Source organism: Schistocerca gregaria, chromosome X (assembly GCF_023897955.1).
Source record: "Schistocerca gregaria isolate iqSchGreg1 chromosome X, iqSchGreg1.2, whole genome shotgun sequence".
NCBI lineage: Eukaryota > Metazoa > Arthropoda > Insecta > Orthoptera > Acrididae > Schistocerca > Schistocerca gregaria.
The window spans coordinates 575137216-575154282 of NC_064931.1; the positions used below are offsets into that span (position 1 = coordinate 575137216).

At 42.3% G+C, this 17067-nt stretch overlaps 1 protein-coding gene across 2 annotated transcripts in view; it reads right to left on the bottom strand.

Annotated features, from left to right (window-relative positions):
• LOC126299619 (plasma membrane calcium-transporting ATPase 3) overlaps nucleotides 1-17067 on the bottom strand; it is a 1680486-nt gene that overhangs the window by 446007 nt on the left and 1217412 nt on the right. For both annotated transcript variants that reach the window (XM_049991660.1, XM_049991657.1), the window contains exon 5: nucleotides 11735-11803. The gene's annotated coding sequence lies outside the window, so the exon portion shown is untranslated. The remainder of the gene's footprint in view (nucleotides 1-11734; nucleotides 11804-17067) is intronic.

The following is a 17067-nucleotide window of genomic DNA, read 5'->3' on the forward strand; positions in this document are numbered from 1 at the left end:
GGATGTACGAGAGTTTACATTCGCTCCGTTTTTTTTGTTCTCTGAAACCTGGATGGTCACCTGTTGCCCATAAGTTCCACTTAAAATGAAGTTACGCTAATGATAATTGTTCTTATCCTCATAAACTATTTGACGGAAATTCTAAGAGCTGTTCATTCATGTGTTAAATTCCCCACGTTCCTGTGATACCTTCTAAGTTTTTCTTCTGACGAGCGTATATAATGGTCAGTCAAATGAAAACGATACAGATACAAAAAGTAAGCGAACTATTTATTATTTCAAAATTTATCGCCATAATTATTAAAACATTGTTATTTTACCCATGGTGGATCAGTCAACAACATACTGGAAAACTATATGGACCACAACATAACAAATTGCCATCCATTGGAACTTACGTCCGCGAATACAAATATTTCACATTATGAAGTTCCAACGAATAGGAGGATAGGTTCAGCAACTTGGGTACGTAATATTTTTCATTTTTTCCAATATCCATCATAGTTGCGATAACAGTCATGTCTTTGTGGTGTGTAGCGCCTGAAAAGGCAATTACTGTAATTTTTTATTTTTACAATATCCGTCACAGTTACAATAATAATCATCTCTTTGTCACCACAAAGAGATGCTTATTAGCGCAATTGTGATGAATATTGCAAAAAAATTAGAAATTTTCAGATTATATAAAAAAATACAAGCACTTTAGTGTGTTTTTATTTTTGAAGCATCTTGCAAAGTGACACTGAATACTCAGATGTCTGTGTGCAGTGCAGGGGCAGATGACACGGTGCTGGCCAAAACGTCTATGTAACTGAAAATATTAGCAATCTCAAGATGGGCACGGTAGCCCGAAACCGGTTATGGCATTTAAATAAAACATTTTAAAAATGGTTCAAATGGCTCTGAGCACTATGGGACTTAACATCTGAGGTCATTAGTCCCCTAGAACTTAGAACTACTTAAACCTAACTAACCTAAGGACACCACACACACCCATTCGCGAGGCAGGATTCGAACCTCTGAAGATTGAAGCTCTGAAGAAGACATTTGTGGCTATCGATTTGCTACGGAGGAAGAGGTCACCTGGGTACAATAATGGCTCCGCGAGCAATCGCAAACATTTTTCCATTAAGGCACTGACAGTGTTATCTCGCAGTGGGATAAATGTATTAACAGTTATGGCGATTACTTTTGAAATAATGAACAGTTTACTTTCCATTTTTCCATCTGTCTTTTCATTTGACTGCCCCACGTAGAAATTTCATGGAATGTGGAGTTACAGATGTTTGAGTAAATCTGAATATCAGCTCAATGCGATGATGTCGTGAATTACTATTTTGACGTTTGCTTTCGTGTTGTCACAAATGAAACGTACTTTTTATCTCATTCTCCGGGCAACCTTAGTTTGAATGGACGTTTTATTAGTCGAATATGTACCCTCAGTGTCGTACTGGTGGAAAAGTCGTACTAAGGGTGGAACTGTTTTATACGGAGAAAACTTTCATTTGTATTTTCGTTGACTACTTCTCTGAACCTTTTCCTCGCCAAAACATGATACTACTGTACAACGTGATAAGTGGTTTTTCGGAAGTCTGGATAGTGTGGTGGATGCAGAAAACTATCGCAGTTTAAATTCTGTAGTTCTACACTCCTTTGTCACATTGTTTCTGATCAGGTTCTCATACTGTTATACTGTTTCTAGCTGTAGGTTCAACGTCGACTTCTTTATAAAAGGTTAGTGGCTGGCAATACCTGTTTGAAATTATGTAGGGAGTTAACGAAACTGAAAGTACTTTATTTTGCAAAACCGATAAAATCACGACGTGTCGTCAGCGCCGTTCAATTTTTTCTACGTTGTCTAAGTTCCAGAATTCATTAGGAACAAATCTCTGTTCCATCTCTGAAAACTTCACCAAACACTTTCCCTAAAAGGGACGACTAAAATGTTAGGAATTTAACAGATACTGTGAAGTTAACGCTGCTGTGAACATGTACTGAGTGTGCCCACGAAACAAACAAAGCGGCCACGAAATACTAGGCGAAAAAATTAGAAACTACCGTCGATAAGTATGCATAGCGTCTAACTATCTCGCTTTGCATAGTATCTGAAACGCATTAACTTTTATGTCTACAGCTCACTTCTGTGTACTGTAATGAGTCTAGGTAGCCAATGACGAAAAAAAAACCTATCTAAAAGTTGCTGCTAGCTCTTTTAAAGGATGCCATTGTGTTTTTTAATTTACTATATTTCAAATAATTACTGTTAATGTTCTGAATTTCTGGAATACTCGGTAACAGTGTGCGTCGATTATCGTACAATAAGTGGCAAAGATGTAGGGGCTCGCACTCACAGCAAACGATGGGATGTTGAAACTCGTTTTATCGTGAACGATTAAAGTTCTTTGTTGACGAACAGCCTTGCCCAGCTACATCTTAATTTTCAGTACATTCCATTCAGTGGATACATATCTAGAACAAATACTGAATAATACAGACAGTTCTCATTAGCTTCGTCAAGGGAATGGCTGCTTTGGCATCAAGACATTGTACAGATAAGAGACATATAAGCAACACTGCATTTCATCATATACTTCAAGATTGCCCAATGTGTCGAGAAGAGGGAAGTAATGTGCACTACGTGCTGACACGTACTAGCTTCCATGTTTTTTCAGGGACTTGCAAAAAAAGAAAAAAGGGACAAGTAACCTGGAGGTCAGGAATTAGAGGAGGTTTTCTACATTTACACTAGAGGATAAAATTATTACATGTGCAGTTAGATTATCTGGAGATAAAGATGGCTCGTCCAATCAGTAGAGAGGAAGCAGTTATTCTATTTAGGGCCAGGTACCCGCTCGCCCATTCCCGATCATTCCATACACGCCAGCCTTTGAACTAACACAACAGATGAATTCTGTAACTGGGTTTAAATTTCAAGGAAGGCTATCCACTAAAATGTGACCCACTGAAGGCAGTTTTTTTTCTGTTCTGCGTAAGCCATGATGTGTTGATGATTTTTATTTTGGCGAAGTAGTTGCAATAGATGCTCTTGTCGATACCCAAGGTGTTCGGTTTCTGAGCAGCCGAATACAGTAATTAAGTCTAATTTCTTTCCACCCTTCTTTTCTGGACATGAGAGGATGCAGAATAGACTGTACTCCTAAATGGAGAGGCAATGAGGGAAGTGTGTTATTTAGTAGTGTGGTTTCTTAACGTCTATCTTAATCTTGCCCTCGCCAAAAACCAATGGTCGTAACTGAGACCCTAGACCAACATAACAACTATCCAGACTTCCACTGACTCCCCTAGCACTCCTATAACCACTGTTCGCCAAGCATCGTACACGCCCTTCTGAGTGACATATTATTTACTGTAACTCATTAGTATATAAAACCTCCTTCCATTCTGCCACAGGTTAATGACGTCGTTGCTTGCTTCTGTCGCCAAACCGTTCTCGCGATGACAACCGTATGAAGAGCAACACGATTATCGAAACCGAGTCCTGTAATTACTTCGGGCATTATATTAGCTACAACACAGATGCTCCATAATAGTTGATAACAGTGTCTGTAGATGGTTCTGAAAGTACATTGGAGAGCCGGCCGGAGTGGCGCTACAGTCTGGAGCCACGCGACCGCTACGGTCGCAGGTTCGAATCCTGCCTTGGGCATGAGTGTTGTGTTGTCCTTAGGTTAGTTAGGTTTAAGTAGTTCTAAGTTCTAGGGGACTGATGACCTAAGAAGTTAAGTCCCATAGTACTCAGAGCCATTTGAACCATACATTAGAGATTGGCGTGCCAATCAGTGATTTTTCAGGCCGACCACAGAGTAAAATACGTTCAAGTTTATCATCGCTAGTGGTGGAACTGTTCGCAAGTGGCTCCAGTGAAATTTGTTTGAAGGAATGCTAGAACTTCCGGATCTCTGCAGTCATGTTCCGTTTGAAGTTTAGCATTCTCTCCCTGCATATCAATGCTCTTTATACATCGCCATCATCATCACTCTCATCACTACCTCACCATCATTATTACGAGTATTAACCATTTGACGTCCACTGCTGCATGAAGGCCTCCTGTAAACCATCTGTGCATTTCGGGCTTCAGCTGTAAGCCACCTTACTGCTGCTGCAAGTTTCCTAATGTAGTCCACCAACCTTACATTAGGTCATCTTCTCGCTCGAATGTTATCTCTTGAAATACAATAAAGAAAGTCCTTGGTCAATGTACCGCTCATTTGCCTGGATACATGTCTCACCCACACACATTTTACCTTAATTACATCCACAATTGCCGGCAGCGGTGGTCTCGCGGTTCTAGGCGCGCAGTCCGGAACCGCGCGACTGCTACGATCGCAGGTTCGAATCCTGCCTCGGGCATGGATGTGTGTGATGTCCTTAGGTTAGTTAGGTTTAAGTAGTTCTAAGTTCTAGGGGACTGATGACCACAGCAGTTGAGTCCCATAGTGCTCAGAGCCATTTGAACCATTTGAACATCCACAATTTCGTCTTTCATTCCAAGATATCCCCTGATCTATTTATTTACGATCGTATGTATTGCCTGACTCACACGTAGCGTTGTCGGTGGGTGTCAGTAGAGTTCTGGCGGCTTCACAGTGGCAAAGATGCATTACTACATAGTTAGGAAAAGTGTTTGGAGTACCAGAAATTTAAAGATCTCTGTACCATTACAGAACATCTCTTGGTGTTTACGCTACAATACTTATTTCAAAACAGCTATTCTTAGCGCGTGTTCCAGTATTTTGATGGACTTATGAGCCAGTATTGGGGAATACCCGCCAGGGTAGCCGAGAGCGCTAACGCGCTGCTTCCTGGACTCGGTTAGGCCAACTGGCCCCGGATCGAGTCCGCCCGGCGGGTTAACGATGAGGGCCGCTGTGCTGGCCAGCCTGGATGTGGTTTTAGGCGGTTTTTCACATCCCGCGAGTTGAATACCGGGCTGGTGTCCATGTTCCGCCTCAGTTACACAGCTTGCAGACATCTGAACACATTCACACTATTCCATGGATTACACTGGACGTAGACAGTTGGGGTACACTAATTCCGTCTTGGGGGGTACGGGGTGGCGGCAGGAAGGGCATCCGGCCACCCCTTAACCATTAACATGCCATATCCGATTAACGATGGCTGGCCCTGCGCAACTGCGGGACAAGGCTCAAGCGATAGATAGACAGAAATGAGCCAGTCCTGGGGAAACTAAGTGAAAATGTAAACTTTTAACGCGTAGTCACCTACTTAAGAAATAATTTCATTGTTGCTAGAGTGAAATATGAGAAGATACTCAAAGTAATGGGCATTCTAATGTTAGCCCTTGTGAAGACATGTTGCACATATCGCAAACGGGTTGTAGTGACTAGTAGAACAACTTGTACATTACACATGCCGAAGCTGCTCCAGAAAGAGCTTCACCAGTAAGATAATTTTAATTACAATCGTAATAACGTGCGAGTAGCAGAAGGCATTCCAACATACCAGATGATTATAATTCAAGTGCAGCTACTCACGGAGCTCCAGAGTGGACTGTAATTATAGTATGGCAGCGAAACTTGCTAGATATGCTAACGCGTTAATGCGGAACCGATTTACACTGGAAAAAAAGTAGTTCCAACTATGGCCACCAGATTCAAATCTGGCGCTGTACACTGTTTGTATGACGGTATGACATCCACGCTGTCATTTGACAAGCTATAAACTGAGTGAACAATATCGCTATCTCGAAGAGTCGCCGTGCGCTCTTAGCGAAACTGTTTTATGTGAACGACAGCGATTACAGTGCCGACTGAAAAGTCTGAGGAGAGGCACAACTTCATTGAGTTGTTTAAAGAAGATGATAATGAAATTCGAAAACACGGGTGGGCTTCGTGTGGCACCTGGAAGAGGAAGGCTTCCTCTACAGGTGGAAGTTGTTGACGCAGTTGTTGTTGCTGTAACTGACCGTATAGCACGTGCCCTGGGTAGTGTTAGTGCTCCAGCAGTGTAATATGAATTGTCCATCCAATGGTCAACAGTATCAACAGTATGGAAAGTTTTGCGGTCTATTTTACAATGGTACGCGTACGAGATCTAGGCCGCGCAACAACTGAAACCCCATGATCTGCAGCAATAATCTGAATTTGCTCTTCGGTTCCTGGCATGGACGGAAATTGACGACATGTGGCCGGAGAACATACTATGGAGTGACGAGGCAAATTTTACACTACGGAGTACAGTCAATATACAATCCCCCAGGGCAGCGGCACGGTAGCTCAGCATGTTCGGTCAGAGGGTTAGTTGCCCCTGTAGTAAAAAAAAACAAAAACTGAGTGAACGGATTAACGATGAACCTGAACACGTGTCATGGGACGTCCGCCCCGAACAAATGGAAGGAACAGTGACAAATAAAATGAGATCAATAAAAAAAGAGCGCTAATGCGCTGCTTCCTGGACTCAGGCAGGCGCGCCGGCCCCGGATCGGATCCGCCCGGCGGATTAACGACGAGGGCCCGTATGCCGGCCGGCCTGGATGTTGTTTTTAGGCGCTTTTCCACATCTCGCTAGGTGAATACCGAGCTGGTCCCCACGTTCCGCCTCAGTTACACGACTAACAGACATTTGTAAATTTCCGCGCTCTTACATGGCTTACACTAGACGCAGACAGATGGTGTACACTACTTGCTCCCAGGGGGTTCGGGGTGGCGGCAGGAAGGACATCTGGCCACCCTCTGCAACCAACACTGCCAAATCCGTAATAACAAGGCCGACCCCGTGTTGAAGCGGGACAAAGGCCGAAAGAAAGAAAGAAAGAAAAGTGCAGCGAATATACAGACCTGCCGAATCGGGGGTACTGTTAAATTGCAGTCGTCATTGGTTCTGTTCTTGCAGGATCTTTTTCCGGCAGCAGAGATGTCGGAAATTTGATGTTTTACCGGATTCCTGATATTCACTGTACACTCGTGAAATGGTAGTACGGGCAAATCCCCACTTCATCGCTATCTGTAAGATGTTGTGTCCCATCGCTCGTGCACCGATTATACCACAACGTTCAAATTCACTTAAATCTTGATAGCCTGCCATTGCAGCAGCAGTAATCGCTCTAACAACAACGGTAAACACTTGTTGTCTTATATAGGCGTTGCCGACCGCAACACTGTATTCTGCCTGTTTATATATCTCTGTATATGAATACACATATCTGTACCAGTTTCTTTGGCGTTTCAGTGTACATGTCTATGTGGTGTCTGTCCTGTCACATATACAGGGTGAGTCACCTAACGTTACCGCTGGATATATTTCGTAAACCACATCAAATACTGACGAATCGATTCCACAGACCGAACGTGAGGAGAGAGGCTAGTGTAATTGGTTAATACAAACCATAAAAAAATGCACTGAAGTATGTTTTTTAACACAAACCTACGTTTTTTTAAATGGAACCCTAGTAGTTTTGTTAGCACATCTGAACATATAAACAAATACATAATCACTGCCGTTTGTTACATTGTAAAATGTTTATTACATCCGGAGATATTGTAACCTAAAGTTGACGCTTGAGTACCACTCCTCCGCTGTTCGATCGTGTGTATAGGAGAGCACCGAATTACGTAGGGATCCAAAGGGAACGGAGATGGACCTTAGGTACAGAAGACACTGGAACAGCACATTACGTCCACATGCTAACACCTTTTTATTGGTCTTTTTCACTGAGGCACATGTACATTACCATGAGGGGTGAGGTAAACGTACACACGTGGTTTCCGTTTTCAATTACGAAGTGGAATAGAGTGTGTCCCACTGGAAACGCGTCGACGTATGTGGTATCAGCATTATGGTGCACCTGCACATTCCGCAGTTAACACTAGGCTGACCGTTGACAGGATGTTCGACGGGCGTTTCATAGGACGTGGAGGACGCATAAATTGGCCAGCCCGTTCTCCTGATCTTACATCTCTAGACTTCTTTCTGTGGGGTACGTTAAAGGAGAATGTGTACCGTGATGTGCCTACAACCCCAGAGGACATGAAACAACGTATTGTGGCAGCCTGCGGCGACATTACACCAGATTTACTGCGTCATGTACGACATTCATTACGCGAGAGATTGGAATTGTGTGCAGCAAAGGATGGCCACCACATTGAACATCTATTGGCCTGACATGTCGGGACACACTCTAGTGCACTCCTTAATTGAAAACGGAAACCACGTGTGTACGTATACCTCACCCCTCATGGTAATGTACATGTGCGTCAGTGAAAGAGACCAGTAAAAAGGTGTTAGCATGTGGACGTAATGTGCTGTTCCAGTCTCTTCTGTACCTAAGGTCCATCTCTGTTCCCTTTGGATCCCTACGTAATTCGGTGCTCTCCGATACACACGATCGAACAGCGGAGGAGTGGTACTCAAGCGTCAACTTTAGGTTACAATACCTCCGGATGTAATTAACATTTTACAATGCAACAAATGGCACTGTTTACTTATTTGTTTATATGTTCAGATGTGCTAACAAAACTAACGTGGTACCATTTAAAAAAAAAACGTAGGTTTGTGTTAAAAAACATACTTCCGTGAATTTTTTTATGGTTTGTATTGACCAGTTACACTAGCCCGTCTCCTCACGTTCGGTCTGTGGAATCGATTCGTCAGTATTTGATGTGGTTTACGAAATATATCTAGCTGTAATGTTAGGTGACTCACCCTGTATATTGCAACTGCGTGCAGCTGATAACTGAAAAGTTCACACACTCGATTGCTGTAAATCTCCCCCCAATAACGAAGAGTGGTAGTTGTTATGTGAAAAGCCTGTCCGCTAATAATTCCATTTTAACTACTATTATTAACAGACATTTACACGTGTGCCCCCAGTCGACCAAGAAGACGTGACTTGTTCAAATCATCACTAGCAAGATACAACTGCTAGAGGTAGTCATAGCGTTGGTGCATTAGTGGTAAAAATTTTATTTTTGCTGTTATAACAGTTGTTATTTGACTTTAGTATTCCTTTCCTATATAACAGTTTCTTATAATTGGGACCACCAACACTGATGGAGAAGATCTACCAAGAGCTGAAAAATTTAAGTATGTCGATTCTACAATTTATAGCGATGGCCATCTTACAAACGAGGTCAACGCAAGGACACAGGCAGCATGGATAAAGTGGCTAAGGACAAAAAGCGTCACCTGTGATCGTCGGAGTAAGAATAATCTGAAGTTAAAGATCTACCTGACTGTCATCAGTCCTGTTGCTCTCTACGGCACCGAGGGTTGCTCAGCTACAAAAGAGGCAGAACGACGATTGGCGGCCATGGAGACTAAGATGCTTAGACGGTCGCGTGACACTACTCGACTGGATCAAGTCTCGAATCCCTCTAGCAGAGATCATTTCGGGGTCGCACGGACCCAAAACAAAATGCGGGAAAGCCGTCTGCGACAGTGGAAGTCATGGGAAAGAGACCCAAGGGACGAGCTAGAAACGATTAGCCGATACTCTGCACAACGACCTGAAAGCTGTAAATATTCATCCAGATCTGCCCCACGATCGAACGAAACGGAGACAGTGAATCCACATAGCTGACCCGGCCGCCAGGCAGCACAAAAGCTAAAGGAAAAGAAGAAGATTGTAACTGTGAATACTGGAATGAAATGCAGCCTGGAAAGAAGATTTCATTTGAGCCATAATTTCTTGCTGACGGCCTATAGTAACATCAGTGCCTTATGCTATGCAACAAACAGTAATAAAAAAAATAAAACAAGTGTCGCATTGTTCCGGACCACATATCACTACAGGAAGAATATCAAACGACTATGTGTCTTTTTCTGATATACTTCTTAACATTCTGTGAAAGGTTACCTGATAGCTGTAGCCTTAAAAATTCTGCACTCCCCACTATCGCATGATCAGAGCTCCGTTGATTTCTGTGAGACTGTTGTCGGAAACCTCTGCAGCAACATTTGCCAGTAGTTGGAAAGGGAAGAATCTGCTTGATCTCTGGGTGTCCTTCGACGTTACTTACGGTCATGATCTGCTCTTTATCCGACTTTCTTTGAAACTGGAGATCACTTGCGCTAGTTCCTGTAAAGTCAGGTATTGGTCACCATAGAAAACTGATGTCATGCAAAGACAACCCATCAGCTGTCCGTCTCTGAGGAAAAATTTTCACTAAAGTTGAAATGGCCCTTATAAAAATTTATGAATGATTGTGCTGGTAAACCTCTTACGTCATTTGATTTTCAAACAGTTGAGCAAAACTGAACGTACTATGACATTTCTCTCTTTACTTATTCTTATCAACACTAAACTGATAAACAATATTTTTAGCGCAACGCAATCTGACTTTCAATAATCTCTACAAAAGAACGACCCTGACTAACAATAACCTATACCTTTCATGAATCACTTACCTCACAAAAACCTTCGTTACTCGAAGTACTGCAATACAGCGAACGCCCCTACTGCAAGCTAAGTAAATGACTCTAATTACTGAAGGTACTAACTGCTGATAGGCATAGTTAGCAAATGAAAGATTTTGATAGAGAACAAACAATGTATTTACCTTAATAGTTTTCAAAAGTTGTTATATATATATTAGTTCATGATATCCAGTATTACAAATTTACTCTTTCTGGCGGACACACGTTCAGATCGTCCGCTCTTAAAATTCAGCCATCTCTCTCCCCACATCCACCACTGCTGGCGGCTCACCTCCAACTACGCAACGCTACGCGCTGTTAACAGCCAACTGCCCAACACTACAATAGCATATACTCCCACAATGCAAACAAACCACAGCCTTCACACAGCACAGTCAGTGATTTTCATATAGAGCGCTACGTGGCGTTACCAATATAAAAACCTAAAGAGCCTACTTACAAAGTTAGTCGTTAGATGTAAGCGATGGTCCACCAGACTGCTCAACATGCATACAGCTTCTTCAAGAATGATAATTTTTCATGAAAACATTTGACGTCTCATATTCCTATCAAATATGAAGGATTTTTCAACGTATCATTGGTGTGATTACTGAAAGCTATTAAAATATTGACAGGAAACAACCAGAAAGCATGAATTTATCAGCCACTTTTCTTACAATATAATTGACAATGAGTACCAGAAAGCAATTCTGTGATTAATGAACAAAGTGTTAATTCACGAGTGTTATCTTAAAGTACCAATCTACTACAGACGTATGAAGACGCAAATTAAACTGTAGTTAAAGAAGAATAATGGGGCTTCTACTATCGATGCTACATAATAGGGAAACTCAAGTACACATGAACAGATTCCCCGCTAAGTGCAAAAATTAACTGTTAGAAGATGTTTAAACTCGAAGTTAATTATTAGACTCAAGCATATGAACGTGATACGATTGTGGTTTCCGAGCGGGGTGACGCAGTGGTTAGCACACTAGACTCGCATTTGGGAGGACGACGATTCAAACCCCCGTCCGGCCATCTTGATTTAGGTTTTCCATGATTTCCCTAAATAGCTTCAGACAAATGCTGGATGGTTCCTCTGAAAGGGCTCAACCGCCGTCTTTCCCCATCCTTTCCTAATTAGATGGGACCGATGACCACGCTGGTTGGTCCCCTCCCACAAATCAATCAACCAACCAATTACGCCTATGAATGACGATACTCCATAAATAATGCTTCCAGATTACTCACTGAATATCATAAACAACGAATTTTTCCTTCATATTTAGTTAAAATTTCAAAGATAACTTAAGAAGGTTCTCGATGAGGGACTTACCTTTTGACGAAATGAAGTGTACGACAGGGAAAATGACGAAATGTCGTGCCCTCGAGCTATGAGCTTAGCCTGGAAAAGAAAAAGGATTACCATATCAGACATAGTATATTTCATCGACTATTTTGGTATTAAGTTACGAGGAAAACACATTTCCTCTTCACCCTGTTTCATCCTGTCTTTTCTTTCCCTCCTCTCCCCCCCCCCCCCCTCCACCGTCTGTCTGTCTCTCTCTCTCTCTCTCTCTCATTCACTCTCTCTTACACACACACACACACACGCACACACACACACACACGCACACACAAGAAAACAAGTACATACATACAATCGCATAAAGATCTCAAACATTTCTAAAATTTAACCTGCATGAACAGAATTGTACTACTACATAGACACTTCAAAATTATAAGAACAGACACATTGCGCTGAAAAATTAGTTATACGCTTCACGTAAACATAAAACTTTAGCCCCTGAATGTTAATGAAATGTGCGAAGAGGTTTCTAAGCCTATAGCTGTGTCTTTCATAAAAAAAGAATTGGATACGTAAGTAAATAGAACTAATACAGACGTCTAGAATAGCATGAATCGAAATAAAAAAAGACTCCAGTAACAGGAATGAGAAAGAAGCCGCCTGCAACATTACTTACATCTAACGATATTTTTTTTTTTTTTTTAATACGATCAAACGAGACGACACTGCCCAATAGATATCTTGCTCAGTTACTAGCCCTTGTTAATGACATCACACGAATCTGTGTTCGAAACATCCATCAAATTGACTGAGAGCCTGCTTCACGCTATAGTCTAAATAACTGTATGGATTAACCTGATATAAGACATTTGACCAATTTCATTTGGTCAATAGAAGGTCAATCACTCACTATGGTACAGTCATATGGTAAAAGTGGTTGGAATGTCGGATGGGGCATAAAATTACGTTATTAAATGATTATGAGTGCTTAATCACTTAGTTGTTGATCTCTCATATAAGTGAGGATAATATGAGAATCGTAATGGTTGTATTAAGACTCAGTACACGAAGTAGAAACTGAGTGACTTAGAGGAATCCCGACTGTGACTTTTTTAACTGCATTGTATTCTAGATTCATTGTAAGTACAAAGGTCGGCACTGATCTTTTATCATCTCGACAGACATAAAAGGGAACCAGCATTCGTTACGTGATCACGCTCACATGAGGAGTCTGTGTATTTGACACTGAGGAAATTCCCTTGTTTTCAGCCAAATGGCAGGCAAAGAGAAAGCCTGTAAAATCCCATAAAGTAAGTAGATGATACGGTCCTATTTGATGATTTTTGATACAGAAGACGAAAAATATTGTTACTGAATATTGCTGCCCCCCCCCTCCCCGTCCCACCCCAACTCCACCGACGACCACAACCATCGTGGAGAGGGTGAGACAGATGTTAGCGTGGAAGTGGTAGTACCATGGGGCGGGTTGTGACATTTTGGGTGAATCGATAAGAGGGCCGTCGCTTACATGATCTGTCTCTACAGAGCCGCCGACTGCTAGCCGCAGAACGCCCGTTCACAGCACCACTGCTTTAAATAAGCAGTTCCGTCATATGCGCCACCCGTTGTGCAGCGAAAATATAAGCAGCTACTCGTGCATCGTTGCCCAGAAGACTTTTTCAGCAATGTCTCACGCCAGTAATGTCTCTGAGACTGAACTGAGAGCGCTATCTTGTTACACATATTGCTGCTGGTGAGAAGAAGTATGTAAGGCAGCAAAAAGCCGTTCTGGACTGTCATGGCCTAATGTTGGTTACTACCTTGGAAAGCTAATCGTTGATAGAACTGGAATTTGGAATAACAATTTGACTCGTTTACATTAGTCGCGTACTCACTTTCATCGAGATTCCTGGTCTCAGTAGCCCTGCTGATTTAGTTTGATGGGTACTGGATTTCAATGTGTGCAAAATGGCGCAATTTCCTGACAGATGGAAACGATCTGCTATGTCAGGGGGCGAACCTAGACCCTTGCCTTTCGCCGTCAATGATCTTAACCACTAATCTACCTAAGCAGGCCTCAGGGCTCAGCTCGGAGTTTCAGTGCGTTAGTACTTTTTTTCTACGTTCCAAATTTCATCAAGGCTGAATTGCATGCCTCACCTCAATAGCAGTTCGCGGTAGACTAAGAAAGCATGAAATGGCTTAGCCGCAGACTCTTGGTGGTTGCCGAAACGAATCTTTCTCTTTGCATGAGAGGAGAGTGCGCCGTAATGGTACTTCCTAACAAATTAAAAATGTATACTCGTTCAGCAACTTGCGCCGAAGAACCTCTATCGAAATTGGAAATAAAAGAGACAGACAGATAAACGATTAGAGTGAGATTCTGGATAGCTCAACTGATAACAGCACATTGCTGAAATCTCGGTATGCGTCCCAGTCCGCCACAAAGCAGTAACCGGGTGGGTTGTATTAGCCGATATCGGATATTGGTTTTGATCTGTGACGTAAGGTTGCTGTGGCGTGTGACACAATATTTGCGCGAACACAGATATAACAGAACCCCGAAAATATTTACTTTGATCCTTTATTATTTTTGGGCTTTAGGTTGTGGTGCCAGACTGATCTGTAACATAGCCCAAGGTCTAGGCTAGCCTGAAAGGTGACAGTTTAGTTTTGAGCAGACAAAGCAAACGAGTATGATACAACGAGAATAAAAATAATTCTTTTTATGGCGCGTATTTATACCTATACTGAATTTCGATGAGTGATGAAGGCTCGACAGTTTGATGACATTATGGGGTAAAGTAGACGAGTGGTGTCGGGAGCTTCAGTATTTCCCTTCAATCTCTCACGAAGTTTAGTATAATGTAGCTTCCGTTGAGGGGAAAACTTTCATTCTGGGAACAAGTTACATCTACATCTACATCTACATCCATACTCCGCAAGCCACCTGACGGTGTGTGGCGGAGGGTACCCTGAGTACCTCTATCGGTTCTCCCTTCTATTCCAGTCTCGTATTGTTCGTGGGAACAAGGATTGTCGGTATAATTCTGTGTGGGCTCTAAACTCTCTGATTTTACTCTCATGGTCTCTTCGCGAGATATACGTAGGAGGGAGCAATATACTGCTTGAATCTTCGGTGAAGGTATGTTCTCGAAACTTTAACAAGAGCCCGTACCGAACTACTGAGCGTCTCTCCTGCATAGTCTTCCATTGGAGTTTATCTATCATCTCCGTAACGCTTTCGCGATTACTAAATGATCCTGTAACGAAGCGTGTTGCTCTTCGTTGGATCTTCTCTATCTCTTCTATCAACCCTATCTGGTACGGATCCCACACTGCTGAGCAGTATTCAAGCAGTGGGCGAACAAGCGTACTGTAACCTACTTCCATTGTTTTCGGATTGCATTTCCTTAGGATTCTTTCAATGAATCTCGGTCTGGCATCTGCTTTACCGACGATCAACTTTATATGATAATTCCATTTTAAATCACTCCTAATGCGTACTCCCAGATAATTTATGGAATTAACTGCTTCCAGTTGCTGACCTGCTATATTGTAGCTAAATGATATGGGATCTTTCTTTCTATCTATTCGCAGAACATTACACTTGTCTACATTGAGATTCAATTGCCATTCCCATGCGTCAATTCGTTGCAGATCCTCCTTCGTTTCAGTACAATTTTTCATTGTTACAACCTCTCGATATACTACAGCATCATCCGTAGATAGCCTCAGTGAACTTCCGATGTTATCCACCAGGTCATTTATGTATACTGTGAATAGCAACGGTCCTATGACACTCCCCTGCGGCATACCTGAAATCACTCTTACTTCGGAAGACTTCTCTCCATTGAGAATGACATGCTGCGTTCTCTTATCAAGGAACTCCACAATCCAATCACACAATTGATCTGATATTCCATATGCTCTTACTTTGTTCATGAAACGACTGTGGGGAACTGTATCGAACGCCTTGCGGAAGTCAAGAAACACGGCATCTACCTGTGAACCCGTATCTATGGCCCTCTGAGTCTCATGGACGAATAGCGCGAGCTGGGTTTCACACGACCGTCTTTTTCGAAACCCATGCTGATTACTACAGAGTAGATTTCTAGACTCCAGAAAAGTCATTATACTCAAACATAATACGTGTTCCAAAATTCTACAACTGATCGACGTTTGAGATATAGGTCTGTAGTTCTGCACATCTGTTCGACGTCCCTTCTTGAAAACGGGGATGACCTGTGCCCTTTTCCAATCCTTTGGAACGCTTCGCTCTTCTAGAGACCTACGGTACACCGCTGCAAGAAGGGGGGCAAGTTCCTTCGCGTACTCTGTGTAAAATCGAACTGGTATCCCATCAGGTCCAGCGGCCTTTCCTCTTTGAGCGATTTTAATTGTTTCTCTATCCCTCTGTCGTCTATTTCGATAGCTACCATTTTGTCATCTGTGCGACAGTCTAGAGAAGGAACTACAATGCAGTCTTCCTCTGTGAAACAGCTTTGGAAGAAGACATTTAGTATTTCGGCCTTTAGGCTGTCATCCTCTGTTTCAGTACCGTTTTGGTCACACAGTGTCTGGACATTTTGTTTTTATCCACCTACCGCTTTGACATAAGACCAAAATTTCTTAGGATTTTCTGCCAAGTCAGTACATAGAACTTTACTTTCGAATTCATTGAACGCCTCTCGCATAGCCCTTCTCACACTACATTTCGGTTCGCGTAATTTTTGTTTGTCTGCAAGGCTTTGGCTATGTTTATGTTTGCTGTGAAGTTCCCTTTGCTTCCGCAGCAGTTTTCTAACTCGGTTGTTATACCACGGTGGCTCTTTTCCATCTCTTACGATCTTGCTTGGCACATACTCATCTAACGCATATTGTACGATGGTTTTGAAATTTGTCCACTGATCCTCAACACTATCTGTACTTGAGACAAAACTTTTGTGTTGAGCCGGCAGGTAGTTTGTAATCTGCTTTTTGTCACTTTTTCTAAACAGAAAAATCTTCCTACCCTTTTTAATATTTCTATTTACAGCTGAAATCATCGATGCAGTAACCGCTTTATGATCGCTGATTCCCTGTTCTGCATTTACTGTTTCAAATAGTTCGGGTCTGTCTGTCGCCAGAAGGTCTAATACGTTATCGCCACGAGTCGGTTCTCTGTTTAACTGCTCAAGGTAGTTTTCAGATAAAACACTTTAAAAAATTTCACTGGATTCTTTGTCCCTGCTACCCGTTATGAACGTTTGAGTCTCCCAGTCTATATCCGGCAAATTAAAATCTCCATCCAGAACTATAACATGGTGGGGAAATCTACTCGAAATATTTTCCAAATTATCCTTCAGGTGCTCATCCAC